The sequence below is a fragment of the Salvia splendens genome, chromosome 20 (genome assembly GCF_004379255.2).
Source record: "Salvia splendens isolate huo1 chromosome 20, SspV2, whole genome shotgun sequence".
NCBI lineage: Eukaryota > Viridiplantae > Streptophyta > Magnoliopsida > Lamiales > Lamiaceae > Salvia > Salvia splendens.
This window is the reverse complement of record NC_056051.1, coordinates 17,953,915-17,973,964: the sequence shown is the minus strand read 5'-3', so window position 1 is coordinate 17,973,964 and position 20,050 is coordinate 17,953,915. Positions and strand designations below refer to the sequence as shown.

General features: G+C 36.1%; 1 pseudogene; it reads left to right on the top strand.

The window, feature by feature from the left end:
- Nucleotides 1–2,993: 2,993 nt before the first annotated feature.
- Nucleotides 2,994–4,623, top strand: LOC121782861 (annotated as a pseudogene).
- Nucleotides 4,624–20,050: the final 15,427 nt, after the last annotated feature.

The following is a 20,050-nucleotide window of genomic DNA, read 5'->3' as shown; positions in this document are numbered from 1 at the left end:
AGACATATAATAAAGAGGCCACCACCACCCGGACGAGTCCGACGTGCTGGCGCTTTGTAACGTCCAAAACATGATTTTTTTAGTGGGAAATAAAGAGGAAAAACGCCTAAGTTAAGAAGGATTCACTACTAGCAGCCTCCTACACCAGCACATACCCCAAGAACACCTTTGAGAGAGAGAATTGAAGATTGAAGGTTCTAAATCGGAAGATTGAAGCTTCACTCCATAGATCCATCTCATAGGAATACTTAGTATGTTTTATTAATGTATTTGTTTGAATTCTTTGTGTTAAACTTAGTTTTCTCCATGAACATGAGTAGCTAAACATTTCTTGTAGAATTCTTGGCGATGATACACTAATTTCATAGTTTTTATCCAATTGATTTTGTTCTTACCTTGCGTTTGTAGTCGGTTGATTATTCTTAAGTTTATTTTTCAATTGCTTGATCACCACTTGATTGTGAATGATTAATTAGATTAATCAAGAGATGAAATAATTAAGCTGGAAATAAGAATAATTCACACCTTAATACAATATAACTAGGGAGAGTTGAGGTTTTGAGTGAGCTCTTGGATCTCATCGTGCTTTTTGGAGTTAGGGGTTTAGGGTTAGAAGGGGACTTCAATCCTAGCACATAATCTACATATTTCTCACCTCGGGAGGGGTTTAATCTATAATTGTGATTGACTTAATAACTTTGGGGATACTAATCTACAAATTTCTCGCCTTGTTTTTATTTGTTTACTTAGTTATTTTATGCTTTTATTAGTTGTTAGAATAAACTGAATCATTTGTTAACTTGTGGGTATTACTTGTGTTAAAATAAGTTGAGTCACTAATAGTGGAGTCAGTTTGCTATTTTGGTACGTTCCATAGTAGTGAAGTCATTTCCCTTTTTAGTTAAAGTTAAGAATCTTATGATAGTGAAACTAGTTGATGTAGTCAATGGTAGAGTGAATGTATAATGTATAATGTTGACTATAATCTTTTTCAATTTTTAAATGGAAATTCTAATTTAAAACAAAAAAACAAAAAAAATGGACTCCAAATTAAAATGTACTCACTCCGTCCCTGAAAATTGATCACTTATTTCCATTTTCGTCCATCCTTGAAAATTTTTCATTTTTCACTTTTACTATTTTTGGTTAGTGGACCTCATATTCTACTAACTTATTTTATTATAAACTAAAATATAAAAATAGGACTCACATCTCATTAACTTTTTCAAACCACTTTATATATATTTCTTAAAACTCGTACAAGGTCAAATGGTGACAAACTATAAGGGACAGAAGTGAGTATTTTCTTTTTTCAAAGAAATTGAAATTCAAATTATTTTCAGATAATCAAAAATTTATTTTTCCATATTTCAAAATTAGGGTGAAAGATAATAGTGTCTCCTCAGTGGAGAACAAAAATACAGAATAAAGTAGACATCAATTCATATTTAATTAAATTATTAATAACATCTATATAGGGTTGTGAGAGCAAAGAGTGTCCATCCTGAAGATTGACTTCGAGAAGGCATATGACACAATTCGGCGGGATTTTGTGAAAGAGATTTTGATTGGCATGGGATTTGATGAAATATGGACAAATTGGGTTATGGAATATGTGACTGCGGCTTCGATGCCAATACTCGTCAATGGATCACCCACTTCCCCATTTCAGATGCAGAGCAGAGGGGTCTCAGGCAGGGCGACCCTTTATCGGCATTCTTGTTCTTCTTAGTTGCGGATGCTTTCAGTCGATTTGTGACCGAGGATAGGAGGAAATCTATTAGAAATGGGCCACTGTTACGGACGTGCTCCGTAACGAGTAGTTATCTTCCTTCTCGCGAGAATTTGCAATCGACCTTTCGACAACTTCGAAGGGAAGATCACGAATTTGTTGAGCAGTGGACGTCTTCCACTTAGCAACAAAGAGACGGTAGTTTGTTGTTTCTTGGTACACAAGATAGGTTTTAGGGAAAATATTTCATTCATAAAAATAATGGTTGAAGAAATACCCTATTTTATACTAAGGACCCTAGGGCGGTTCGACGTAACCTAATGCATTCGGGAAAGAACCGCAAAGAAAACCCGAACGGGGCTTATAACTCAGGCCCGACTCAAAAGTAATTAAATTAAAGTCCAAAAAGGATTAAAACATAAAAGGAAAGAATTCTAAAAGGCTAATCCAAAAACACACGGATGCTACTCTACTTCGCGAACTTGCTTGGGGGTCTGAGCTTGTCTCGAGGCCTCAAGGTCCTCTTCGTCACCGACTTCTCTTCCTCTCGGACACTCGCCCTCGGGGTTGCCTCTGGCGGTGCCGCGTCCACGTCCGGCTCCCGCTCTGCGGGCTGCTCTGTTGCTGGGGCTGTAGTTGGGAGCCTCGTATCAGCCACTCACCCCTCCTCATAAGGGGGAGGGTTATCCACACTTATATAGAAGAGATAGGATCATCATCAAGCCGATGAGGGACAAGATATTAGAATTTTAACACGCCCCCTCACGTGTAGGCCGGAATGACACATCGGACTTCCATCACGTGGGTAGGCAAGAGAAGAGATCAAGAAAATAAACTCAATCATCGAATTTTAACACGCCCCCTCACGTGTGGGCCGGAATGACACATCGGACTTCCATCACGTGGGTAGGCAAGATAAGAGATAAAGAAAATAAACTCAATCATCGACTTGGGCCCGCTCTGATACCATATTAGAAATGGGCCACTCACCGGAGGGTTATCCACACTTATATAGAAAAGATCGGATCATCATCAAAGCCAATGTGGGACAAGATATTAGAATTTTAACAGTTCTAACCTAATATTTTTAAAATTTTCACAATATTTTTATTCAGGACCACATATTTGGAAGAAAAAAAAAGTTGAAAGCCCAAAGAGATATGATATCAGTGTTTGCTTTAAGAGCACACGTGATAAGATTGGAAAAAATATGTGGTTAAAAGCGTCTTACATCCATGTTCAATTAGTCAGTAGGAATTGAAAAGAAGGAGCTCTGATGGCCGGCAAGAGACCTCATGTGTTGGCCGTGCCAAAGGCCACGTGAAGCCGCTCATGAGCCTCTGTCGCCAAATAGCCAAACACGGCATTAAAGTCACCTTTGTCAATGCCGAGTCTGTTCATCACAAAATAATTTCCGCATCTCCTCAACAACAAGATGAAGATGATTCCATAGTGATGGAAACTGTGCCAGACGGTTTCACTCCTGAAGATGATCCAAACAACAACCTCTTTACGCTGCTCAAAAGTCTCCGAAGGACCATGCCACAAACCTTAACAGATTTGATTCAAAGAATCAACACCTCCAATCCTAACGAGAAGGTTACCTGTCTCATTGCTGACATCGCATGTTCATGGATTTTCGAAATTGCAGAGAAGATGGGAGCTGAGCCTGTCGCCATTTCCACACCTTCCATCGCCAGCTTGGCCTTCATGCTTCACACTCCCAAACTCTTACAGCAAGGAATTCTCAATACTAATGGTAATATTTATTCATCCCTTTTCATTTTTGTATCACTATTCATACTATCTTGTGTGAATAATATCTTGAAACTTAGCTCAAAGCCGACAATATCAAGTCGACGATATATCCTAATAAATTAACTGCAGAATCTCTCCAGAATGGGGTTGTAGTTAGTCTATCAAACGATATACCTTCTTGGAGGAATGATGAGTTTCTATGGAGTTTCTCCAAAGACCCGGAAATACAAAAGTTGATCTTCGAATTTACAACAAAAGGATTCGAAGAAACTAGTAAAGCAAAGTGGTGGCTTTGCAACTCTTGTCATGAGCTCGAACCTGCAGCTACACAGTTGCTCCCAAACGTCTTGCCAGTCGGGCCCTTAAATTTACTCGACTCCAACAATGTCAAATCCGCCAATTTCTTCTCTGAAGATTCATCCTGTTTAAGCTGGCTGGATATCCAACCTGATGGATCTGTGGTGTATGTTTCTTTCGGAAGCTCAGGAGTTTTCTCTCAGCAGCAGTTGGATGAGTTGGCTCTCGGGCTCGAGCTATCGGGCCGGGCTTTTCTATGTGTCATCCGGCCCGGCCTCGTCAATGGGTCGCCGGTCGTGTACCCTCCCGGGTTCAGGACCGGGCTCGGGAAGATTGTGGAATGGGCACCTCAAAATAGAGTCCTGCCGCATCCGTCCATTGGTTGTTTCGTGTCTCACTGCGGATGGAACTCGACTACCGAAGGCGTGACCAATGGGGTCCCTTTCCTATGTTGGCCCCATTTTGGTGACCAGTTCCATAATGAGAGGTACATTTGTGAAAAGTGGGGGATTGGATTAAAAATTGATTTTAATGAAGATGGGATTATTAGATCAAGATATGAAATCAAGAACAAAATTGATATGATATTTTCTGACAATAAGTTTAAGGAAAATGCACTAAAACTGAAGGAAATGTGTGGGGAGAGTGTTGGTGATGGTGGAACGTCTTGCATCAATCTGAAAAAATTTATTGATCATCTTTATAGGAGTTGTTGAAGGATATGGTTTTTACTTTTTCCAAATATTTGTGTGTTCACTGCTATGTACTGAGGGTTTTTTATATGTAGTAGTACTACTTGCTATGAAATAAGTACTATAAAAATGCTTGCGTATATACGTATGGAACTAGTATCAAAGAGATTACTATATAAGAGTGTCAAATATCGTATATAAGTGAATTGCAACATGATTTAAATATCAATTAGCATTGTGATCAACTGTATGAGTAGTATGTACACCAGATCAAGCAAACATAACATTTAACATAGTATTAATTTATTTATTGATCATATTTTATCAATACTTACTAAATGTAATCCATCCTCACCATTGAGTGTATGTTCAGTTCTTGATTTAAAAATGCTATCACTCATCCTATAACATAGTACACATTTCATTATTTTGGAGTACACTAAATATTGAAAAATATATTTTTTAGGAAATTTATTTTTTAAATCAGTTTTACTTATAAAAATTAATTAGTTATACTTAAAGTTAGACCTTTTGATTTCTAAAATGCCAACATTTAATTTTGAACTTGAGCCTTTGAGTTGGAATATAGTGTATTGAATTATTCTCTTTTATAGTTACATTCTTTCAATGCCGGAGCGGATCACCTACTTCAACTTTGGTGCACCATTCCTACTCCACACTCACCACAAAATAAAATGGACCCACCATCACTTGTTAAAATTGCTCATCTTTATAAGATTATTTTATTTTGTTGTGAGTGTGGAGTAGGAATGATGCACCAATGTTGGAGCAGGTGATCCACTCTACTTTCAATGTGGGATAAAAATCATTATTTATAACTACATGATGTATCTCTATCATTTTTTATCTATAGTAGTACTCTTTCTTCTATTATTATAGTATAGCAACAAATATTATTACATGGAATATTATTCTATAATCATTTATAATTATCGATTCATTTATGAGTATAAATTTATGTATATGGTACTATTATAACACATTAAGAGAATAATTATTATACAAATTGTATTAATCTATCAATAACTATTATACAAATAATTATTTTTCTATATACAAATCATATTATTCAATAATTGTTTATTCTTATCTATCAGAAATATATTCAAACAATAATTTCATATATATTAAAATAATAATTATTATACAAAATCATAATATTAGTATATTACTAATATATAAATTATATTTTCATATTTTCTTTATATGTCTGTTTTTATCATTATTATACATATTATATTAATTATTTTTTACATTGAGAAAAATAAGAATATACCTACATTCAAATCCAATTTTATGGAAATGTCCACATTCAAATATGGAGTACAACTTCTAAGCAACATGCAACATTCAAGTTTTGCATAAACTATTTTAGTTTATGCTATTATTATCTATAATTTTTTCTTAGAAATAGAATTATATAAAAAATAAAGATAAAATAGTGAATAATAAAAATCTAAAGAAATAAAGAAAAGTAGAAGACAAAAGAAAGTTTTGTATCCCACATTGGAAAAAGATGAATGAATGATCTAAACATATACCTATATAAGAAAATAGTTCAATATATTTTGTCTCATTTTCAAAGTGAAACATAAAACATTCAAGAATGTCTCGGTAAAATAGAAACAACAAATAATGGTTTCTTAGAATTCATAGGCCCAAAAAATAAATATGGGCTATTATGAAACTCGTGTATTTATTTATTTGTGAAAATTAATTTTTAGACATAAAAGTTAATGTTGTATAAATGATAATTAATTTTTTATAATTTTATTTGAACCGTCAGTCTAATCGTTTAACAGGCGGTTCGGAACCGTTGGTTCCGATTTTGCATTTCATTGAACCTGAACCAGACCATCCAAACAGCCGAAGCATCCGGCAGTTCGGAACCGCTGCCCGGTTCCTATTCCGGTTCGGCTTTAGGATTTTTCATGTGGGCTTTTCGCCTTTCGCCTAGTGTAACCTCCAAATACTTTTTGAGCTGTTTTAATAGCACGATTTTCTATTCAGTATTTTCTAGTTTATAAATAGGTGAGTTTAGAGTAGAAGAGAACACACCATAAAGAAATCTTCATTTAGTCTTTAGCTCTCTAGATTTTAGTATGACTATTAGGAGCATTGTCCACCATAATTCTAAGAAAAAATAATTTTGTTCTAGGACACAGTTATTGTTCCATTTAAATTCCCACAAAGTGAGTAACGCATGACCGTCATGAGTTGTAACATATGATGCATATACCTTATGTGTCGACTAAACGACGCATTAAAAAATACATTTTTATTTAACGACGCCCTAACCCCTCTGACATGTGAATTTATAATAAACAAAGTACTACTTAAAATAAAGTAATCACATATTCAAATAGGTCCATCCAAATACTGTAATTACCAAAAGCCAACATTTATCATACGTTTTCTTTGACCAACACATATAACTAGAAGCAATAAATATCATAAACAATTCTATATCAATATGCATATGCCACTCTGTTCAGTTTATTATGTGACAAATTAGGCACGGGATTTCCAATATGCCAATATGATTTGACCCGTAGGTCACAATATGAATTGACCTTAAGGTCCCACTGTGATTTGACCCGTAGGTCTCAATATGACTTGACCTGAAGGTCCCATTGTGATATTACCCGTAGGTCCCAATATCATTTTCCGAAGGTCCTACTGTGATTGACCCGAAGGCCGTAATATGTCTACTATGATTTCAGATACAGGACAAGACCGTCACAGATCCTCTTTAATCAAATGATTCGAATTATTCCAATACCATGTAAAACATATCAATTGCATCAATAACATATCTCTATCAGATTCTACAATCAATATCAAATAAACACCTCACCAACTAAGTTCACACTATATAATCCACTATATACTCCAATAAATCACTTCAATAATACATATAGCAAAAGAATTGCATAACACATATAAAATTGAAGGATGATTTATACACACACATGCTCACAAGAAATAATCTAGTCAAACGTCTAATTCTGCTTCTCGCTTTACAATTCATGCTCAAATTATTGTAACGTGAATTTTCTTTTCAAGTTATTCATTCCGTCCATTTCAACACAATTCATATATTTTGATATGAATCAGACTCACTAACTAAGCACTCTCCTTAAATCAACTGTGAAATAATATTATCTCCTACCCCAATACAACAAACTACATATATATTCCTCCCTCCTATGTTGGTTTACTATACTGTACATATATAATTGAAATCATATAAAAAAATAGAAAAAAAATGTTAATATTAAAAGCTAATACATGACTCCTCAATTCTTATGTGTTTGTACACCTTAAAAATGTACATGTATATATACATCTACAATATCCCTATGGATAAATATACTAAATATATTATCTTTAAATGACAGTATAAATATATACTACTACTACTACTACTACTATTATTATTATTATTATTATTATTATTATTTACTTCTCAATTGCCCACTACTTGGTAATAACATTCTTCATCCTCGTAAATATACTATACATAGGGGTGAATTAGCCATTAATCACATCCCTTTATATGTATACCTTTTGTTTAACTTTATTTTTTTATATGTATACCTTCGGTTTAACTTTATTTTCTTTAAAGGTAATAAAAGAGATACTACTACTAACATGCATTAAGCTTACGTACAATGTACATTGGCTTCTCATCATAATTAACTATTACCTCTATGAGATCAATTAATATATTTATTATGAAAATAGCAATAATAAAATTTTGAAAAAAAAAAACTATACTATAATCACATATTTTAGGTTAGGGATGTGGGTGTCATGCGTTTTTACGGGCGTCTCCCTACACATGCGTAGGATAAGTTTGTTATGTAACTGAAATTATTTTAACTGAAAATGTCATATCTAATTATTCACATACAGACTCACTTTTATTTTACTACTAAAGCTACTCACTTTTATATTGGGCTAATATAATAATATTCCCTCGTATCTCATAATAAGAGTCGCATTTTGTCATTTCAGTCCATCCCACAATAAGAGTCACATTTCACTTTTACCATAAATGGTAAGTACGTCTCACATTCCACTAACTCACTTCACTCACATTTTATCATAAAACCAATATAAAAAAGTGGGTCTCATATTCCACTAACTCTTCCAACCCACAATTCTTTACATTTCTTAACATCCGTGCCCACAACAAATGTGTCTCCTATTGCGTGACGGAGGGAGTGACAAGTAAAAGTTTAATATTTCACTGAGACTAAAGTGTCAACCTAAGTACCATAAACCAGTCTTAACTTAGAACCAATCCTAACTACTGTATAGGTTAATCAAATTGGGTTTTTTGTTCTAGAACTGTTCCCTCTGTTCTTTAGTAGTTGAGTCATTTTGTCATTTTGGTATATTCCATACTAATGGAGTCATTTCTCTTGCACGTCTCTTCGAAATATATAGCTTCGCGTAGATACCTTGCATGTCTCCATCGGAGTTCAGTGGACAAAGTCATGACTATTCTACGAACATTGTGCAGTATAGTCAAAGCTGACAGAAATAAAGCGGAAATTCAAGAAAGAAATAAATTATTTCCCAAATCTCTTCTTTTAATTGAAGGATTCAAAAATATTAATTTTCAATTACTTGCAGGATACTTTTCACCATTCTAAACATTTATCCAGCCAATAAATAGCCTCAGAGCCTTCAATCATTTTCCTTCTCTACACCTTCTTCCATCCCATATTCCACACATAATTCATTCATCATCATCTAGTGTAGCAGAGCTCTGCGGATCCTGGCAAGAGAATATTGAAGATTCAACCTTGAGTTTTATCAATTTCTTTCATGTCTCGTACTTTAATTGTTGTTTTTACTTGTCTATGAGTAGAACATCATTTGTGGATTTTTTTTAATGAAGATATTCAATTGATTTTCCTTGTTAACTCTTGCAATTATATGATTTATCCTTGGGTCTTCTATATTCAATTTATTAGCTACCTCTTGAATACATGTTAGAGTTGATTAGAGTACTTGAGAGATGAAATAATTGACTTGGAAAAGGGATAATTCACAATTTAATTCAATAGAAATCGGGAGTGTTGAGGTTTTACGTGAGGTCTTTTGGTTTTAACAATCTTTTGGTATTTAGATGTTAGTAATTTAGAGGGGACTTTGATTTTAACATCTAATCTGCGGTTTCTCACTTTGGGAAGGAGTTTAATCTAATAAAGTGACCGACTTAATAACTCTAGAGATGGTAATTCAAGGAAGTTGATTAAATAATAGCTCGTGATTGTGTATTTGGATCCAAAAAATCTGCATTCTTTCGTCTGCTTTGTATAATTTGTTTATATGCTTTCTGTTATTTGTTTATTTATTTCTGCCATAGTTTAATAAATCAAACCAAAACCTCTGTGACTCTACCTTTAGATATACTAGATCTACCATGTATACTTGCAGGTATTTTTAGTGCTGACAGTAGTTGCCAGGGATTTTTATTGGTTTAAGCTGATATAGTAGAACGGTTAATACTAACTCAAATTGTAATATTTTGTATAGTTTTATTTTAATTTTTTATATGTTTTGCAATGGTTGCTATATGAAGAGAGCACGAATCACAACAATGAATTACTCTACGCTTTGATACACGATGTAATCATCTGCTACGACACTTGATATGCTTCATAGAGCTTGGGTGATATATAAAGTTCATTAATGATAGCTCTCTGTTTTTTTTATTGAGTTTCTAGTTTAGTTTTTTTTTCCTCCGTAGAGCTGAAGTTTACTTCGTATATCATGAATTTGTATTATACATTTTTTTCTTAATAGTGTAATACAGTCCAAACTGGATCCAATATTCGATTATTGCTATTTCATTCTTAAAGGCCCAACATTGATTTATTTTTTAATCATATTATCATAAACGATAGAGTAATTATTATTAATTTTCATTTAAAAATGACATTCGATATCCTGATTTTAAGTTTATTAAACCAAATAAAAAAAATTATCTAACAACAGTGACATCAATTTTAAGAGATAATTATATATCCTAATTAGGATTTTAATTATGTACTACAATTTTTAATGAATTGTGAATTTTAATTATATTATGTTAAATAGTTGTATATTTTAATTGGATTTCAGAATGAATAAATTCAATTACAAATAAAAGAATATGAGATGTATATAGTGAATAATCGGTATTGTTAGCTAAGTAAAAATGTGTAAAATATTGTGGAATCAATGAATAGTACCGTGCTGAATGAATGAATTATGGATTACTGTAAAGTTAAATTGAAAATTTAAATATACTTCACAGAATACCACAAGAATTAAGAAAGCAAAGATATATTCCAAGATTTTTCTACAATAATAAAAAGTTCAAATGATACACGTCTATTAAGGTTAGGCCATCCACAACGCTGTCACTATAGCATCCCTTAACCATCCCTTAAAACACTATTTGAGGGCCTCACTGTACTTTTTTACTCCATCCCTTAACTAAGGGACGGAACCTGCAACCCTTCGTCCATTAACCGTCCCTTAAATTACTATTCATTCAATTTCATTTTTTTATTTTTTTTCCACCAAATTCAATTAATAAAAAACACACTTCATTAAAAATAAAATAACATTACACCATAAAATAAAAATACAACTTAAAATTCAATAAAATAAAAAAAGACATAATTAAAATCCTAAAAAAATAAAAATGACATAATTTAAAATACAATTGTCACGACCGCCCATACTAGGGGTGTTACAAACGAGGCGATCGTGACCCAGGGTCAAACATTTAAGTATAGCATTTAAGGATAACAGTTCATAAGAAATGCTCAATTAGCTTAAAAGAATAGTAGTTTAGTTCAAAAATATATATATAGCAGCGGAAATAAGGTTTCAAAGAGAGTCAAGGATGACGCCTATGTATGAAGACACAACGCATCCAAATTCCCTATGCCGACTCAACATCCACCGCAACATCCCGCTCAACCTGCACATAGGGAAAACACATGCAGGGCTGAGTACTTGTTGTACTCAATGGGCTCATGCCGAAAATATTTTCATAAAAACAGTTATGTCATCCATACCAGTGATCTCGAGTTTTATGTAGTTAAGAAATATCACGAGAAAACAAAAATATTTCAAACTCTGGCCAGACAATCAATCTCCCCACTTTCTCATCAATCATTCAATCACATTCTCTTTCCATAGTGCGACGAAAGTGTGGCCACACTATTCGCCCACGAGACCGGCCGACTAGCAAGGACGACTCACGATCCCACCTGTGTACACTAGCCTGATAGGGTTTGCGGCCCTACTCAGACCCGAATTCGTTTAACATAGCCCTATAGCCTAATGGAGCGCACTCACAAACTAGGCATCAGGCACAATCTCATCATCAAAACAAACATGACATGACATAACACTTTAAACCACCCTTATTACACCATAATCATACTTTTGAAAGCGTAAAAGAGTTAGGTAAAAGAAAGCCCACCTCGTTCTCTTAGCAATTCACACCCCAACTTAGCAACTCTCGATCCTCGAGTTCACGAGTACACAACACCCTTGTCAATGACAACACAAGTCAGCCTCACACAACATCATCTTACTATGCATGTCCTATCGCTTCTCTCTCGTCGTTTTCCTCAATTTCCCAAACCCAGCATACGTCACACAGGTGTAAGACACGCGTAACACATTTCAACTGATCACAAGTGATTTCAACATTTAAACACGTTTCTTGGACATACATGCATCATATAACACTTTTAAATCTTGAAACTAGGTGTCATTTTAATAAGGCAGAAAACTGGCAGAATTGCGCGACCGTTTTGTAAAAATTACTATAAAATCACCCAACCTCAAAAGATGCTAAATTTTGGTCACAATACAGAGGACACATTCAAGTTCATCCATGAAAATTTTCATATCGAAATCACGCCATTTAGTCAGTCATTTCACATATTGAACTCTCTGGTCAGAACATATAATTTCTGACAGTATTGCGCAGTAAACTTCAAAAATTCACCAAATATTCATCCTTCCTCATATGACGCTAAAATTTGGTCACAACACATTAGACACATTCAAGTTCACCCGGTTAAAATTTCACACTGAAATCATATCATTTGGTCAGTCAAAATATTTATGCAACTCTCTGATCGGAACATAAAATTCTAACAGCACTGCGCAGTTCATTTGAAAAATTCACCGTAAATTCATACGATGTCCAATAAGGCTGAAATTTTCACAAGACTCAGAAGACACTTCAAATTTTCATCTAGTTTAAGAATCACATCGATCGTAGGTCATTTGGTAGGTCAAACAGATTTCGAAACATTCTGGCCGAGAACACACGTTACTGGCAGAATTGCGCAGTCAACTTCAAACATTTTTCAAAAATTCATTTTTCGACAAAAAGGGCTGAAATGTACACGAGAGACAGAAAACAACTTGAAGTTTACTCAGTAAAAATTGTATAGAAAAATTCATTGGTTTGATGGGTCAAATACAGATCATAAGTCACTGGTTGTGCATCACAGATTTCTGGTTCAAGTTCGAAAATAGGGTTTTTAAAACTTCCACAACACAAACACCGATTTTTCATGCTCGATAACACATAATCATGCTTACACGTTCCTCATACACATATTTGCACATAAACTCATATTATTCACCAAATATTTCAATCCAACACACATGATTTCAATCAACAGCGCAAAATCAAACAAGTTCTTACGAAACACACTTTCCCTCCCGTTAAACTTGCGATCTATCAAACCTACACCCTCTACATGCATGTAGGACTCAAGAACATGGTCAAAACGGGTAGGATGATAGAAAGTGAACAATATACCTTCTTTGACACAAAACGAATCGGTAGAACAAACGTTGACACGATTCGTCCCTCTCCCTTCACCGCTGCCACGAATCCGCCATCGCGGATCCGCCACCATCGGCTCCTCCTTCTCTCTTCTCTCTCTCGGGTTCTCGATTCGTTCGTAGAAGTAAAAGAAATGAAAGAGGAGGGAGGTCATATTTATAGAAAAAAATTTCATAAAAGACAAAAATTCACGTCTTTTCATTTTGATGTGACGAGTAATTAATGCGGCGTTGAAAAACGTGCCTGATGTGATGTGGTTCTTATCTACTTGGAAAACGTGCCCGATGTGACGCGATTCTTATCCAACTTTTCGTCTCGATTTGTTGTCGAAAGTGTATTTGATACGTGGTTTATTCTTTCGTGTAGGTAACGATTTAACGGGTCGTTACATTCTACCCACCTTAACAGAAATTTCGTCCCGAAATTTGATCGTCTTACATAAAAAACTCGGGGTACTTTTCTTTAATTTCATCTTCTAACTCCCACGTGGCTTCCTTGGAACCATGGTGTTTCCAACACTTTCACGAATGCTATCGACTTGTTTCGCAACTCTTGTATCTTTCGATCTAGGATTGCCTCTGGCCTTTCCTCGTAGCTCATGTCGGGGTTTAGGATAACTTTTTCTTGACGAATCACATGCTTGGGGTCAAACACGTACTTGCGCAACTGCGACACATGGAACACGTTGTGCACATTCCCAAAACTGGGAGGTAACGCCAAACGATACTCTACAGGACCTACTTCATCGATAAACTCGTACGGTCCTACAAAGCGCGATTTCAACTTGCCCTTCATTCCAAACCTCACAACTTCTTTCGTCGGGGATACTTTTAAGAACACTTTGTCACCAACGTCGAATTTGATTTCCGATCGACGCACGTCAGCATACGATTTTTGCCTATCTTGAGCTTCCTTGATCCTTGCACGGATTTGATGCATAATTTCGGTCATTTCCTTTATAGCGTTGGGTCTTAACATCTTCCTCTCGCCAACTTCATCCCAATATAGTGGGGATTGACACTTCCTGCCATATAAAGCTTCATTCGGAGCCATATCGATCGTCGCTTGGTAGCTATTGTTGTAGGCGAATTCAACCAACGGCAGAACAGTTTCCCAACTTTCCCCTCAATCTAAGACATCGGCTCGTAGCATATCTTCAAGCTTTTGAATCGTCCTCTCTGACTGTCCATCCGATTGCAGGTGATAAGCAGTTCTGAAGTTCAATTTCGTGCCCAAATCTCGTTGCAAACTTATCCAAAACTTTGATGTGAACTTCGTATCGCGGTCGGACACAAAAGTCTTTGGCACTCTATGCAAACGTACAATCTCACTCACGTAGATCTTAGCTAATTTGTCCGATCCATAGGAAATCTTTAATCGGTAAGAAGTGCGCTCTTTTAGTCAGTCGATCGATAATCACCAAAATCGCAGTGTTGCCCTTATGTGACTTTGGCAAACTCATCACGAAGTCCATGGCTATATGCTCCCACTTCCATTCGGGAATTTCGAGTGGTTGCAACTTCCCATATGGCCGCTGGTGTAAGGCATTCACTTGTTGGCACGCTAGACATCATTCCACATGTGACGCTACGTCTCCTTTCATCCCATTCCACCAAAAATGTTTCTTCAAATCTCGATACATCTTCGTACTTCCGGGGTGAGCAGTATAAGGCGTGTCGTGCGCTTCACTTAAAATCTCATCTTTTAGCGCCTCATCGCTCGGTACACCCAATCGTCCATCGTACGTCAAAACATTATCCGCCTCCGCACGATAATGATCGAGCTTCTCGGCTCTCACCTTCGCACGTAATTCTTCCAACTTCTCATCACGTCGTTGGGCTTCTATGAGCTTGGTTATCAAGTCTGGCTCGATCACTAGCGTCGTTATTCTTTCTCCTACTGTCTCGGGCTCTTTTACTATTTCCAATCTCATTCTATCGAATTCGCGAATCAACGCTTCCTCTTGCGTTAGGAAATAAGCTATTTGCGGTTGGTTCTTCCTACTCAAAGCATCGGCTACTGCGTTCGCCTTGCCCGGATGATAGTGAATACCACAGTCATAGTCTTTCACGACTTCTAACCAACGTCATTGTTGCATGTTTAGCTCCTTCTGCTCGAGTACTTGAGACTCTTATGATCCGTATAAATCTCACATCACACTCCATAGAGATGGTGTCTCCAAATTTTCAGTGCGTGCACTACTGCTGCTAGTTCCAAATCATGAGTCGGAAAATTCAGCTCATTCGGTCTCAACTGTCGGGAAGCATATGCTATCACCTTCCCATCTTGCAGTAACACTCATCCAAGTCCTACTTTTGATGTATCAGTAGAGACGGCGAAATCCTTGTTAGCTGCCGGCACCGTTAGAACAAGTGTTGTGGTCAACTTTTATTTCAATCGTTGGAAACTCGCCTCGCATTCCGGCGTCCAAACCTCTTTGATTCCTTTCTTCAACAATTGTGTCATTGGTCTCGCGATTTTAGAGAATCCCTCGATGAAGCATCGGTAGTATCCCGCCAATCCCAAGAAACTGCGGATTTCACTCGGCGTTTTCTGCGATTTCAAATTTTGCACAGTCTAAACCTTTGCGGGGTCTACTTGAATCTCATTTGCCGTCACGATATGACCAAGAAAGTTCACTCGAGTCAACTAAAATTCATATTTACTAAACTTGGCATAAAGCTTCTCCCTTCGTAACGTTTCCAACACAGTTTGCAGATGCCCTCCATGTTCCTCCTCGTTCTTCGAGTATACTAAAACATCGTCGAAGAAGACTAACACGAACTTGTCAAGATACTCGTGGAAACCTCGGTTCATCAAGTCCATGAAGACAGCCGGGGCGTTGGTCAGCCTAAATGGCATCACTACGAATTCATAATGGCCATAACGAGTGCGAAAAGCAGTCTTAAGTACATCCTCTCGTCGGACCTTTAGTTGATGATATCCCGACCTCAAGTCCTTTTTTTTTGAAAATATGCCCGCTCCTCGAAGTTGGTCAAACAAATCATCAATCCTCGGCAGTGGGTACTTATTCTTCAGGTCATCTTGTCGAGCTCACGGTAATCGATGCACATTCTCACCGTTTCATCCTTTTTTTCTTTACGAACAACACCGGCGCTCCCCACGGTGTCACACTAGGTCGGATAAAACCCAAGTCTAACAATTCTTGCAACTGAATCTTCAACTCTGCCAACTCTTTAGGGGCCATTCGGTATGGCGCCTTCGATACTGGCGCAGGCCCTGGTTCCAAATCAATAGTGAACTCTAATTGTCTGTCGGTTGGCGGTCCAGACAAAGCTTTTGTAAAACACATCGAGAAAATCTAGTACTACTGCCACTTCTTCCACTCTCAATTCCTTCCTTTCCTCTCCGTTCAAGTACACAAGATACGCATGACGCTCTTTCCTTATCATCATGGTTGCTTGCAATGCGGAGATTATAGAGGTTTGTCGATTTAAAGAAATCCCTTACAAAAAAAATAGTCGGCTCGTCGCCAGGAGTTTGAAAAGAAATTTGCCTCTAGCTGGTGCATCACTTTTACGCATGTCTGAGTATAGAAACTTATTCCCCCGTGTGCATTCGAAAAGCTCAACCCCTCCCTTTTCTCCAAGTCTAGTATCAAGAACTCGAAAATTGATCATGCAGTCTTACTTGGATATGAACTGAATTCAAAATTGTAGCAACACTGCTGAAGGTGTCTTAATCAGAAAGGTTGTAGAATTAATCAAGAAAACAAGAACAACACTTCTAGTTCGACTCTTTTAGATCTCATCACCAACTTGCAGAAATTGGTTTGAAAAAATAAGGCAGGGTCTAAGTTTCATTGATCTTGATCATGTTCATTCTGAAAATTAAGGTTTCAAATAAACTCATAAAGGTTGAGACTTTACTTCTGACGAGAGCTCGAAAGAATATGAGATAGGCCTTGAAAAAAGGATGAAACTGAATCAGGTCTCAAATTACATAGTAGGCTGCCAAATAAGATATTTCAATTGTCAAATCAAATTTGCAAAATCAATGAATGATGGTTCACACATGTCATGACACGAGATGATCAATCGTGGGAGGATTTAGAAGCATAGACAAATGTCATGAGGTAGCACTGATCATGGTTCGACGACATCATGTTATTGAATAATGATGTCACGTCAATGGATTCACAGGGTTGCAACCAACGTGAAGTGAACTTTTTTTAGGAAGATCGGCTAGATCAACCACGTTAAGGAAAAAGAGACACAATAGCCTTAACTTGGTGTTGCAGAAAAAAAATCATTGAGCATGAAACAATATGTGTAGTGAAACTGAGCTAAAAAAAATTTCACTTCTGCAAGGAAGAACTTGCCGCATGCATAGTTACGAAATAAAAAGGTGTACAAAAGTTCCAAGAAGAATATTCCATCCTTTGAAGAAACATGTTTGGGAATGGGATCGTACTGAAAGTCATAACTGCAAACAACTTTAGAAATGAAGCTCAAAGGCGGAAGTTCATAAAGTCAAAATATTGTCCTTACAAAAGATGAATCAAAGAAGACTACTAATCAAGATGTCCAAAGTTACAAAGACAAGCACAAATTTTCAAGAACTGAAAAATGAGTCATGACTTGACATAGGAAAAGGAAATAATGAGCATTACTTGCAAGGTTTGAGTCAAACAGAGTCTTAAATTGAACAGGGCTCCCCGTTAATCGAAAGAACGTAGAAAGAATTTCTTAGGATCCAAGTAAGTACTGCTGATTAAAATCATTCATTATAGCCACGAGGGTCACACTCTCTCGTTCATCTTTCTGAGGCCGAACATGGTAACATCGTTCTACGAAATTGCGGATTCCAAGTTGAGATTCATCGTGTCGTTACAACTAATAACAGTAGTCGAAATCCATATCTTCATATATTCCTTGCACGTGATAATCGTCATTTTCTTAAAACGTTGTAGTTATACTCGCGCTCTCAACATGCTATAACGGTCGTTTTCGCCGCATCGCTACTTTTGACCGAAGATCGGATTTATCTATTAGATCGCAAGTATGATCTCTACATCCGTTGTAGGATCATTTCGCATCTCTTCTTGCCTCGAACATTTTCTCGTTTGGAACATCTCTTCAATTTGCACTTATTCTTTTCTTAAACTCTTTATCATATGCTACGTCCTTTCGCATTCTCCTTGTTCTCGTCATTCAGGGAAAACGATTCTGAATTTGTAATCATTCGATAAAGTTCGAGTTCACACCACATATTTCCATTTGTCCTATCACTCGGAAAAGTGATATTGCAGTTGTCAACAACTAAATTCGATATCATTTAATCTAACATACTTCTTAGGCACTCTGTGTTCGCATACAAAGTTCATAGCGTCATTCCAAGAAATAGAAAAATTTCATGGTCCACTGGTCTCCATCCTCTATCTCGATACTCTAGTCTCATATCTCGATAATTTGGAAATTTCGCCCCACTTTTCATTCTCGTTCGTTTTCATTGCTCGGGAAAGCAATAGGTGAGTTTTCAAATTAGAACTACGGTCCGCGTGGTCAACTAGGTCTACATCTTCGGCACTCTAAGTTCACGACACATTTCATCATCTCGTAGATAGCAAAATATCACAACAAGTACTATAACACACGACATTTTCACATCTCAAAGCAAAACACTTTCACACTTCTCATTATCATTTAAAACTTTTGAAATAAAATTTTCTTCAGACTCTCACACTTTCATCAAAATTTTCACATCTCACTTTCAACTTTAGAGTAAAAGTTTTGACTCAAAACTCAAAACATACTTGAACATCCACTTTCATCACTTGTATAAAACACTCCATAGAATAACGCTTCATACTTCGCACCTCATAACATATATAACATCACACTTCCATAGCTAAATTTTCCAATCGAAAAGGAATTTTTTTTTTTCAAATTTTTTTTTTTCATTTTTTTTTAACAACTTTCCACAACATAAACATTTTTTTCCTCAATCAAACTCCACTAGACAACGAGTCATTAATATTACAAAACATCAACCACAAAATCCTTTTTCCATTTTTTTTCTACATATCAAACCATGCAAATCTTTCAAAACTCATAGCACATTTGTATTCCAAACAAAACACTCATGCACTTCACATATATGTTTGAAACAACATTCTTAGATTACTCATTTATTTTCTAAAAATTTTAACATTCTCAAAACAACTCATCAACTTTCGTCATTCATGTAAAACACTCCATCATCCTATGTTGACATGCTCACGTCGTAGTACTTTCACACATATAAAACATACTTAGTCATCATACTAGTCTTGCTCATGCTCCATATAATCACATCATAACAATATCATGATCAACATACCACACGTGCTTAGATCATCTTGTCAATCATGCGCATACTTCACATAATCATACTATCACAACATCGTGTTCACATATATAACACATGCTTAAATTTTCATGTCAATCGTACTCATATTCCACATAATCATATCATCAAAATTCAGCTTCACGTATAACATTCATTCACATGCGTACACTTGCCAAAACATCCTCATCATATCATCATCAATTTCATACATCTATCTCACATTCTTTCAACAACTTAAAACATACCTCACTTTCTTTGGTTGAGCGTGATGCTTTGGATGTTGAGCCTTCATGACACTCCAGTTTAAGGTTT